General features: G+C 35.0%; 1 long non-coding RNA gene across 1 annotated transcript in view; it reads right to left on the bottom strand.

The window, feature by feature from the left end:
- The window catches only part of LOC142871875 (uncharacterized), an 88,734-nt gene that overhangs the window by 45,722 nt on the left and 31,275 nt on the right, over positions 1-11,737 (bottom strand). The window lies entirely within an intron of this gene.

Below are 11,737 nucleotides of genomic sequence, written 5' to 3'. Positions count from 1 at the left end.
CCAGTCTATTTTATTAAAAATTCTGTAGATCTTTGATATTCATGAAGAACATTATCTTAAGATCATCTTGAATCCATAAGTTTCTATAGGCAGAAATGTTTAAAATCTTGACAATTTACCAAATCACATTTCAGCATGGAGTCCTGCATTTGTTGAACATATCATCAGCCCAGCAGTTAATTGTCTATTCATGAATTTTTATTTGTCACTAGATGAGAACATTTCTAGTGGTTGGACAATGAGTGGCAATTTTATGAATTGCCTTTTAAAACTTTATGTAGCACATATATGGTGGACTCAATTATGCCATATATCAGGATAAAGAATGAACTATCAAAATCTTTTCTTATCACTATTATCATGACATCATGGCATTCTTGAACTTTTTAGTGTTACTTTATTTGCACCACAGCAAGGCAGTTATTTATTTTTGTGGTCACTTTTCACTGACACATAGACACACATACACACACACATGCACATACATATACTCTACTACAAAAAGTACCTTCTATATGCACGTTGAGGATTATAGAATCAAAAACTCCACAGAATTATTGGGACGTTGACTATTTAGGTTTACTCAGTCACTGTTCTCACCCCTTAAGTCATTTGCATCTGCACAGCAGCTTCACAAACTGTGCAATTCAAAATTTTCAATTGGGAAAATTATTCATTAGTACACGTCATGTGCCTTTGAATTTGCTCTGAAATACTCAAAATTATAGATGTAAAAATCTATTCAACCTAAAGATCTTCTGAATAAATGTCTACAAATAGTGAGCAATAGCACTACCTTCCTTTTCATCATTCAGGGACATTTAGTTAGAGGACCTTTTCAATGGGAGAGTGAGAAAGTTGGTGAGATTCTCAAGATCAATAGAAATAGTTGAAGGAGTTGGGTGGGAAAAGATTATCCAAAGAGATCTGAAAACTCTTCAAATAGCAAAAGTACTTCCATATGGAGAAATGATTATAGCTTGCTAGTTTAACCACAGAGGGTAGAACTAGGACAGACAAATATAACTTTTAAAGAATTCAGTTCAAGAAGTACTTTCTAAGAATTGGAACTAAACATTCTTGGAATGGGATGTCATAATAGGTAGTGAATTTTATCAACTTGGATATTTCAAGTTGAGTTTGGTTAACCACCCTTTATCAGATAATGGTGGTGGTACTGAGGAAGTGTTAGAATAGACATTCTTTCCAGGTTTTTTTCATACCGCAGATTCTAGTCTAAGTTCATACATGCTATAAAACATTTAGGACTTAATTTAATAATTACCGGAGGGCTGAATGTTATTCTTTTATAATGACATTAAAATTTTAATATAGCAAGAAATATTTAAATTTATAATTTAATCTCCTGGTTCTTTCTGACTTTAGAATGTTACTGGCAAGGGGGGCAATTCTGCTATTTGTCATTCTAGAGAAGCAAAATTGAGCTATAATTGTCTTAAAGTGTTTTTGCAAAATATAATTTTGTCATGATGTTCACCACATAATTAAATTGAGTTTTACAAAATATATAGTGTACGTTAGCAGTATCAACAAATGAAATGGTGTTGTAGTCTGACATTTTGTCTTGCATACAAATAAATACACATTTCAAACTTCTAAACTGTTTTAAAATATGATAAATATAATTCACTGAAAATTGACTCACAAAAACATAATTTTTATGAAAATTTAAAAAGTTTTATATGTAACTTAATCACTCTCTCCTTTTATATAATTTCATTTGCCTTGTATTGAATATACATATTATTACATTACTCACAAATATTAAAGGAATGGTCAATTTCTTTGATCTTAGAGTTTTAGTATATATAGAATCAATAATTTAAAAATAAGAATTATCTTTAAAAAGGTTTTGCTTAGAATGCTATAATTGCGCACCTAGAAATAGATTCCAGATATTGTATTGGCACTTTTAAGAATACATACCCCTTATTGGTTGAACTCAAAGTCATGTGTAACAGATGGTGTAAAAGAGGAGAGGGAAGAAGATGAATTTTTACATTTAAATCTAAATTTAATTGTAACACTTAGAAACTGCAGGAATTCAGACAAGACATACAATATCTCTGAGCTTCAGTTTCCTAAACTCTAATATGGCTATAATATTAATAGTACTCACTACATATATTCTATGATAATTACAACAACCTTATATGGTAAGTACTATTATATCTGCATTATATATAATGAAATTTGAACAGAGTGCTGGACAAAATTTCAGGGGCTTGATCAGTCATTGCCATCACTATAGTACCATTGATTTAACATGGGTTTTAACTGCATGGGTCCACTTACATGTAAGTATTTTTCAATAAATATTTTGGGATTTTTTTTTTGAGATTTGAAAACTTAAAAAATCTCCTAGTTGAACTGTGTACTGTAGAAATATTTAAAACTTTAAGAAAAAGATATATCATGAATTCATAAAATATATGTAGACACGAGTCTATTTTATTGTTTACTACTATAAAATATACACAAATCTATTATTAAAAAGTTAAAATTTATCAAAACTTATGCACATAAACACAGACCATACATGGTGCCATTCACAGTCAGGAAAAATGTAAACAAATGTACAGATGCAGCCTTAACTCATAACTACATAAAATTAACTGTAGTACATACTACACCACTGTAATTATTTTGTGGCCACCTCCTGTTGCTATTGCAGTGAGCTCAACTTTTGTGAGTATTCACTTAAAAATCTATATAAAACTAATCATCTCCATGTGAGCAGTGTGCCTTTCCAGTAAATTATGTATTGTAGTAAAAAGTGATCTCTTATAGTTCTTGCATATTTTTCATCATGTTTAGTGCAATACCATAAACCTTGAATAACACCATGGAACCACATGAAGTGCCACTAGTCATGCTTTAAGTGCTCCCAAGTAGCAAAGTGATATTATAAGAAAAAGTCGAATCATTTGATATGTACCATAGATTGAGGTCTGCAGCTGCAGTTGCCCACCATTTCAAGATAAATTCAGTGTAAGGACCATTGTATAAAAAAAGAAAATGTGTGAAGCTGTTGCTACAACTATACCAACAGGTATAGGTCTACAGCTATATCTTGCAAATTTTTGCAAAATACCTTTTTATCTCATATTGAACATGCAGCTTTTACAGTGGTATAAGATTGCTGTTAGAAAGCATCCCTATAGTCTCTAACACTATTCAAGAAAATGCAAAGTCATTATAGGGCAACTTAAAGCAAAAGGAAGAAGAAGGATCTATAGTTTGAGAATTTAAAGCCAGCAAAGATTGGTTTGATAATAGTCAAAAGAGATTTGGCTTAAAAAAATGTCAAGAAAACAGGAGAAGCAGATTTTGCCAATCAAAAGACAACAGGCAAGTTCCTAGACACCATTGAGAAAACCATTAAGGAGAGAGGATATCTGTCTGAACAGGTTTTCATACAGACAAAAGTACCTTATTCTGGGGTGGGGTGGGGGAGCCACAAGATACATTTATTGTAAGGAAGAAGCCAACACTAGGATTTAAGGCAGAAAGGGATAGCCTTACTCTACTGTTTTGTGCAAATGCAGTCAGGTTTATGATCAGAACTGCCTTTATGTATAAAGCTGCTATTCCCTGAACTTCAAAGGGAAAAGATAAATACCAACTGCCAGTCTTTTGTTTGTATAAGAAGGCCTTGGCAACTAGAATCCTTTTGCTGGGTTAGTTCTATCCATGCTTTGCCCCTGAAGTCATGGAGTACCTTGACAGTAAGGAGTTGCCTTTTAAAGTTCTTTCCATGTTGGATAATGTTCCTGCCCACCTAGAACTCCATGAATTCAACACTAAAAGTGTCAAGTAGTCTTCTTGCCCACAAATGCATCTTTTGTTCAGCCTCTAGATCAGGAGGTCATAAGGACTTTTAAGTCTCATTATACACAGTACTCTATATTGAGAGAATACATTGTGTGAGAATTGTCAATGCCATAGAAAAAAAACTCTGATAGAGAGAACATCATGAAAGTCTGGAAGGATTACACCATTGACAATGTCATCATTGCTATAGAAAAACCCATGAAAGCCATCAAGTCCAAATCTATAAATTCCTACTAGAGGAAACTATGTTCACATGTTGTACATGACTTTGCAGGATTTATGACAAAGCTAATCAACAATGTAATGAAAGAGATTGTGAGCATGGCAAAAACCTAGGGAGTGAAGGGTTTCAAGATATGGATCTTGGATAAATTCAAGAGCTAATAGACACTATACCAGAGGAATTAACAGAAGATGACTTGATGGAGTTGAGTACGTCTGAACCAGTGCCAGACGATCAGACAGAAGACAAAAGAAGCAGTGCCAGAAAACAAAGTGACATTAAACAATCTGGCAGAAGAGTTCAGCTTTTTCAAGATTGTTTTTGACTACTTTTATGACATGGACCCTTCTATGATACAGGCATTGAAAATAAATCAAATGGTGGAAGAAGGATTAGTACAGTGTAGAAACATTTTCAAAGAAATGGAAAAACAACAGTGTAAGAAATTACAATGTATTTCCATAAAGTTACACCAAGTATTCCCACCTCTCCTGCCTCTCCTCAACCTCCTCCACTTCTTCCTCTTCTGCCAACCCTGAGACAGCAAGACCAACCCCAGTACCTCCTCTCCTTCCTCCTCAGCCTACTCAATGTGAAGACAATGAGGATGAGGACCTTTATGATGATTCACTTACATTGAATGAATAGTACATATATATTTCTCTTCCTTTTGGTTTTCTTAATAACATTTCTTTTCTCAAGCTTATCTCTCACTAAAATACAAAGAACATATAAAATATGTGTTAATCCACTGGTATGTTATTGATAAGGCTTCTTGTCCAACATAGGCCATTAGTAGTTAAGTTTTTGGGAATTGGGGGTTCAGAAGTTCTACTCAGATTTTCAACTGCTTTGGGGGATAGTCAGCACTCTCATCTTCAAGGGTCAACTCTAGTTATTATTACTATTACTATTAATTTTTAAAAAAATCTTTGCTGTGAAAGTTGATTTCCTCTACTATCTGTCCAACCTCAATATCACTACATTTCAGCAAGATAAGACATAAGAGATAACCCCTATTGATTATTCTGTTTTTTATTTTGCAAATAGGATTTTTTGAAAATGCATTTTGATAGAAAACCAAATCAATAGTCTAGCTACTTACTGTCAGCTAGAAAGCTGGAAAGCTAATACCAATATGGAAAGTAGTAAAATGTCTCTAAATCTATGTTTCTTTTAGAAATTAAAATCCTGGTATTAGTTGACTCTAATATACAAAAAATTATTTTGTCACATTTTGCTCTTTCTATTAAAGAAATTGGTATATAAAATTTTTGCTACCTTTGTGTGTATAATATGTAATATGTGGTCCTTGTTCTCAAGAATCTTATAAACTATTAAGAAGAAAAATGTAAACTTATAATTCCATTTAGTTCTCTGCTAGAAGTAGTTCACAACTGCCAATTTTTTGTACTTAGAGTTTAGCTACTGCAAGTGAAATTTTTATATTTATATTTAACTCATTGTCTCATATTTCTTATTTTCTTTACACTTCCCATCCACCAAATAACGCCTCTTTTTTTTTCTTTTCTTTTGGTTAAGTTTCATCTTATAATTATATACTGTAGTTCATGTGTTGTTTTTTAATGCATATCCCTGCTACATCATCTATATCTCTAAGAGAAAGCAAGTTGGTTATGTTGCAACAAACTAAGACACTACTCTTTGGAAGAGTTTTCACAGTAGGTACATCTCATAGCCCCACCCATTGTGGGTTGCCTTTGAGTGTCTATTCCTGACCCAGTGGGTGCCTGGATGATAGAGTTGGCATGAACACAAAGCATGGTAACTCAAGGCTGCATTTTTCCTGAAGAGCACCGTAGATATGGTAGACACCTAATACATCTCTCTGGCCTTGACCCTTATTATTCAAGAATTCAGACTCTTCTATGTTGATCCAGTTCCTTTTCCTCTTCTCTTGCACATCTTTCCTGCAAATGCTTGCCAGTGTACCCAAGATACTAGATGATTTTAGAAAAAATGTACACAACTGTGTAGATTAGTTGATTTTAAAAATTTATTAGTCAATATGATGTGGACACTCAAATCACTTTGATATTCCTTATTGCCAGCACCCTCAATTGAATTAATACAGCCTTTCTAATAATTTTCTTTAAATTCTCTGACATACTGCCACACAGATATTTCTAATGTTCTGCCACTATTCTCTAACAAATCTGTTGAGTCCACACATGTACTTCTCCCTTCTGTCCAGTCTTGAAAGTCTTCTTTTTCCAAGAATAACACCTATCTCCACATACACTGTATTCTCTTTTTTTCTCATATCCTTTGAATTTCCCCCCACTAATTACTCTCATGCTACTTGTATTTCCAGCTTTCATTTTAATTGACCCCTTACCTTTGATGCCAACTGATTCCTTAACTATTTGATCTTTTTGTCTCTCTTCTCTACATAGAAAAACATATTGAAAGAATGGCTTAAACTTAATGTTGATATTTTTCTCCCTTTCCTGTATCACAAAATTCATTTTAATGTTGCATCAACACCTTCTCTTCCATATTTTATTTTGTGAATCCAGTGGTTTCTCCAAGTTCTCATACTCTTTGGTCTCTGCAGCACTGTCAGTGATTGGCTCTCTTTCAATCTTCTTTCCTAAATTCCTCCCTCCCTCTAATCCTCACAGTCCAGTTGACATTCGCCAATCTTCCACTCATCAAGACAAGGTTATTCTCCAGTGTTCCACTCTCAGCCCTGTCTCATATCACTCTATAGCTTCTCTCGGGTTGGTTTCCTTTGCTCTCATTACCAAGTCTGCAGCAATAGCTGAAATACTTATTTCTAGAGAGAACTTCTTTGAAATCCAGACCTGAATATCAAATGCTCTGTTAGAGAACTCTATTTGGGTTTCCCACATATAATGAAAATTCATTAAGTTCAAAATTTTCCATCCCACCATGCCACTGACTCTACTCCTCCAGATTTCACCATCTTCTTAAACCCCTAAGTGAAAAATTCATACTTCCATCATACTTCCATAACTTCAAGTCTGATCTATATCTTTACTCCTTCCAGAGGAAGATATTTATTATAGGATACATAAATTTTAGATTTCTGCTATTTTGAAATCTTAAATTCAAGAAAATGTCAATTCTATCAAAGAATAAAAGTGAGACAAAAGATAGAAGATTTAGAAAATCTGTAAGTTCAAATGAAAGAACTGGAAAAATGATTAACCCTATAAGATAACTTAAATGACACAAGAAATAATAAAAACAAATCAGAGGCATTCCTAAATGCCAATAACAGTCAAATTGAGAACCAAATTAAAGACTCAATTCCCTTCACAATAGCAACAAAGAAAATAAAGTACCTAGGAATATACCTAACAAAGGAGGTAAAAGAACTCTACAGGGAGAACTATGAAACACCCAGGAAGGAAATAGAAGAGGATGTAAACAGATGGAAATCCATACCATGTTCGTGGGTAGGCAAAATCAACATTGTTAAAATGTCTGTACTACCCATAGATTCAATGCAATCCCTATTAAAATACCATCATCATTTTTCACAGATATGAAAAAAATAATTTTATGCTTCATATGGAACCAGAGAAGACCCCATATAGCAAAAGCAATTCTGGGCAATAAAAACAACATGGAGGTATCAATTTGTCAGATTTCAAACTATACTACAAGGCTGTAGTAATTAAATCAGCTTGTTATTGGCACAAAAATAGGGACATTGACCAGTGGAACAGAACAGAGAATTCAGATATAAAACCATCCTCATATAGCCATCTACAAAGCAGACAAAAACATACACTGGGGTAAAGAATTCTTATTCAATAAATGGTGCTGGGAAAACTGGATAGCCACATGTAGAAGACTGAAGCAGGATCCACACCTTTCACCTCTCACAAAAAATCAACTCACGCCAGGTAACAGACTTAAACCTAAGGTATGAAACTATTAGAATTCTAGAGGAAAACTTTGGAAATACTCTTCTAGACAATGGCCTGGGGAAAGAATTTATGAAAGACCCCAAAGGCGATTGCAACAGCAACAACAAAAATAAATAAATGGGACCTGATCAAACTAAAAAGCTTCTGCACAGCCAAAGAAACTGTCAAGTGAGCAAACAGACAACCCACAGAGTAGGAGAAAATTTTCACATGCTACACATCCGATAAGGGGTTGATAACTAGAATCTATTTAGAAATCAGGAAAATCAGCAAGAAAAAAATCAAACAACCCTATCAAAAAGTGGGCAAATACATGAACAGAAACTTTTTAAAAGAAGACAGAATAACAGCCAACACACATATGAAAAAATTCTCAACATCTCTAATCATCAGGGAAATGTAAATCAAAACTGCAATGAGATATCACTTGTCTCAAGTAAGAATGGTCTTTATCAAAAAGCCCCAAAACAATAAATGTTGACATGAATGTGGAGAGATAGGAACACTCCTACACTGCTGGTGGAACTGCAAACTACTTCAACCTCTGTGGAAAGCAATATGAAGATACCTTAAAGCGGTACAAGTAGATCTACCATTTGATCCAGCAATTCCACTACTGGGCATCTACCTAGAAGAACAAAAGACACTCTATATAAAAAAGACACCTGCACTCGAATGTTTATAGCAGCAAAATTCACAATTGCAAAGTTGTGGAAACAACCCAAGTGCCCATCAATACCTGAGTGGATTAATAAAATGTGGTATATGTATACCATGGAATACTATTCAGGTTTAAGAAAGAATGGTGATATACCATCTCTTGTATTTTCCTGGATAGAGCTGGAACTCCTTCTACTAAATGAAGTATCTCCAGAGTAGAAAAACAAGTACCACATGTACTCACCAGCAAATTGGTATTAACGGATCAACACCTAAGTGGACATATAGGAATAACATTTATCGGATGTCGGGCAGGTTGAGGGGGGAGGAGGGAATGGGTATATACATACATAATGAGTGCTAGGCACACTGTCTGGGGTATGGTTACGCTTTAAGCTCTGACTTGAGGGGGAAGGGGAGAAAAGGGCAATATATGTAACCTTAACATTTGTACCCCCATAATATATTGAAATAAAAAAAAAGATTTGACACTGCCTTCAAATTGACAGTGTAATATGTATACTTTTAAAGCTTTCCAAGAATATAAAGAGTTCAAAAATTTTCAGAACAGAAAATATATTTAAAAACAAAGGAAGAAAAACTTTCCTTAACTAAAGAGAGAGATCAATGGGGATATTATGACCAGACAAATTAATGAAAAGAACAAAAGGATAACTCAAAGATACCTCAAAGGATACTTTTTTGAATTTCAAAGATGAAGATATATTTCTTAGTATTCAAGTAGAAAAAAAAAGTTAGAAAAATTTAAAAAAATGGGGGATATATTTTTTATAACATGTAAAGGTAGATAATGACATGGCAACTTATAACATTTGTTATGAAGATAGCAAACATTTACCAATCACTTGATTTTTTTCCCAAAACTATTGTCTCAGTCTGTTTAGTGTTGCTATAAAGGAATACCTGAGACTGGATAATTTACAAAGAAAAGAGGTTGTTTGGCTCATGATTCTGCAGGCTGTACAGGAAGCATGGCACTAGCAACTAACTGTTTCTGGTGTGGGCGAGCTTCCAATCATGGAAAAATCCAAGGAGAGAACAGGTGTGTCACCTGATAAGAGAGGGGAAGAGAGAGTGGGGAGGAGGGAAGAGGTGCCAGGCTCCTTTTAACAATTGGATTGTGGGGGAACTAATAGAGCAAGAACTCACTCAATTACCATAAGGAATGCATGAAGAGGTCATGAGGTATCCACCCCCATGACCCAAACTCCTCCCATTAGGCCCCACCTCCAACATTGGGGATCAAATTTCAATATGAGATTTGGAGGGGCCAAACATCCAAATTATATCAGCTCTGTCATGTATTTATAGGCATTATGGCCGGGCACAGTGGCTCACTCCTGTAATCCTAGCACTCTGGTAGGCCAAGATGGGAGGATCGCTTGAGGTCAGGAGTTTGAGAATAGCCTGAGCAACAGTGAGACCCCGTCTCTACTAAAAATAGAAAAAATTAGCCAGGCATGGTGGCACATTCCTGTAGTTCCAATTATTTGGGAGGGTGAGGCAGGAGGATCGCTTGAGCCCAGGAGTTTGAGGTTGCTGTGAGCTAGGCTAACACTACAGCACTCTAGCCTGGGCAACAGAGCATGACTCTGTCTCAAAAAAATAAAAAAAGAAAAGATAAGTATTAATAGACATTATTTCATTTAATACTCAAAACAACTATAAGACATACACATCATTAATCATATTCTATAATCACATCTATTAATCATATTCTGAAACTTAGAGAGGTTAAGAAATATATTTATTATCTCAAAACTAATGATTAGGAGAGCAGGGACTTAAAAGTCTTTTGATGCCAAACAGTAATGTTAACCATCATATGGTGGCTTTCAAGATGTGATCCACAAACCATCTGCATCAGAATTATACACCCTCCTGAATCTACACTTTAAAGAAATAACCCTGATGATTCTTTTTATACATTTTTATACATAATCCTATACTTATTATATGGTATAGCTGCATATACATTAAAACCTATATGCTATAGTTTTATACATTATGCCATACTCCAGTTTACAAGAGAAATCATGACCCAAGTATTGTCATTCATAAGTCATAGTAAAAACATTGTATTAAATATAATGCCTCTATTTAAGAGTCTAAAGTGAACTGCCTAAAGTATTTTTCATGAAAAATATACTTGATGACTTATTTCAGGCACTAGAATAATGAATCAAATAAAGAACCCCAAATTGAAGAAATAGTAGTATGAAAGACCCGTGGCTATGGGAGTAGCTATCTCTTTGAAGGTGGGTAAGTCATTCAACCTCTCTGTCTTCAGTTTTCTCATCTGTAAAATGGGACTACTAAGAGCTCCTCTGTTATTGAGTTGCCATGACATTTATATAAGATAATTCATAATATGCCTAGCACAGTACAGGGCACTCTAAAAAGAAAAGCTCTATTTTACAATCTTATCTTTCAAAATGTAAGAGCAGGTATTCCAAAAGAATACCCATTCCAAGACGGAGGGTCCTGGAGAGAGCAGCCATCTGTGGAAAGAGATCATTTAGCACGGTGAACCAGAATCGACGACAGGCCTAGAGGTTGGAGGAGCATTTGTAGTCCGTCGAGCAATTGTTACTCGATATTCTCTCAACAAATTTGTGTCTTGGGAAAAAGCATGACTAAATGTTAACACAAGTAGGGGTCTCATTTACTCCCCAATGCAGCAACTTGATGGGGGAACCCCTGTAAAAGATGTGCTCTCTGTGTCACAGAAGATAGTCTCACTGTTACGCCCTATGAGGACTGGGCATCCCTGCGGCCTGGAAGCAGTTATAGAGCAGCAGCAGCAACAGTTAACAGTGGCCCAGAGACTGTCTTCAAAGAGCAGCCAGTAGAGATGACGAGCAGATCACTGATTCCAGAGTACGAGTCAGACACTGCCTAGGGACTGCCTAAGTAGAGGTCAAGGTCCTACTGTTATACAGGTAGGGGTTAATGAGCTAGCAAATTAGGATATTAATATTAATGGAGCATCCTTAGTACCCACAGGCTAATGAAGTCTGGGGTCATTTGGGTTATATTAACATCAAACAAAGTG

This window comes from Microcebus murinus, chromosome 7 (assembly GCF_040939455.1).
Source record: "Microcebus murinus isolate Inina chromosome 7, M.murinus_Inina_mat1.0, whole genome shotgun sequence".
In the NCBI taxonomy this organism is placed as follows: Eukaryota; Metazoa; Chordata; class Mammalia; order Primates; family Cheirogaleidae; genus Microcebus; species Microcebus murinus.
This window is presented reverse-complemented; position numbering and strand designations above follow the sequence as displayed.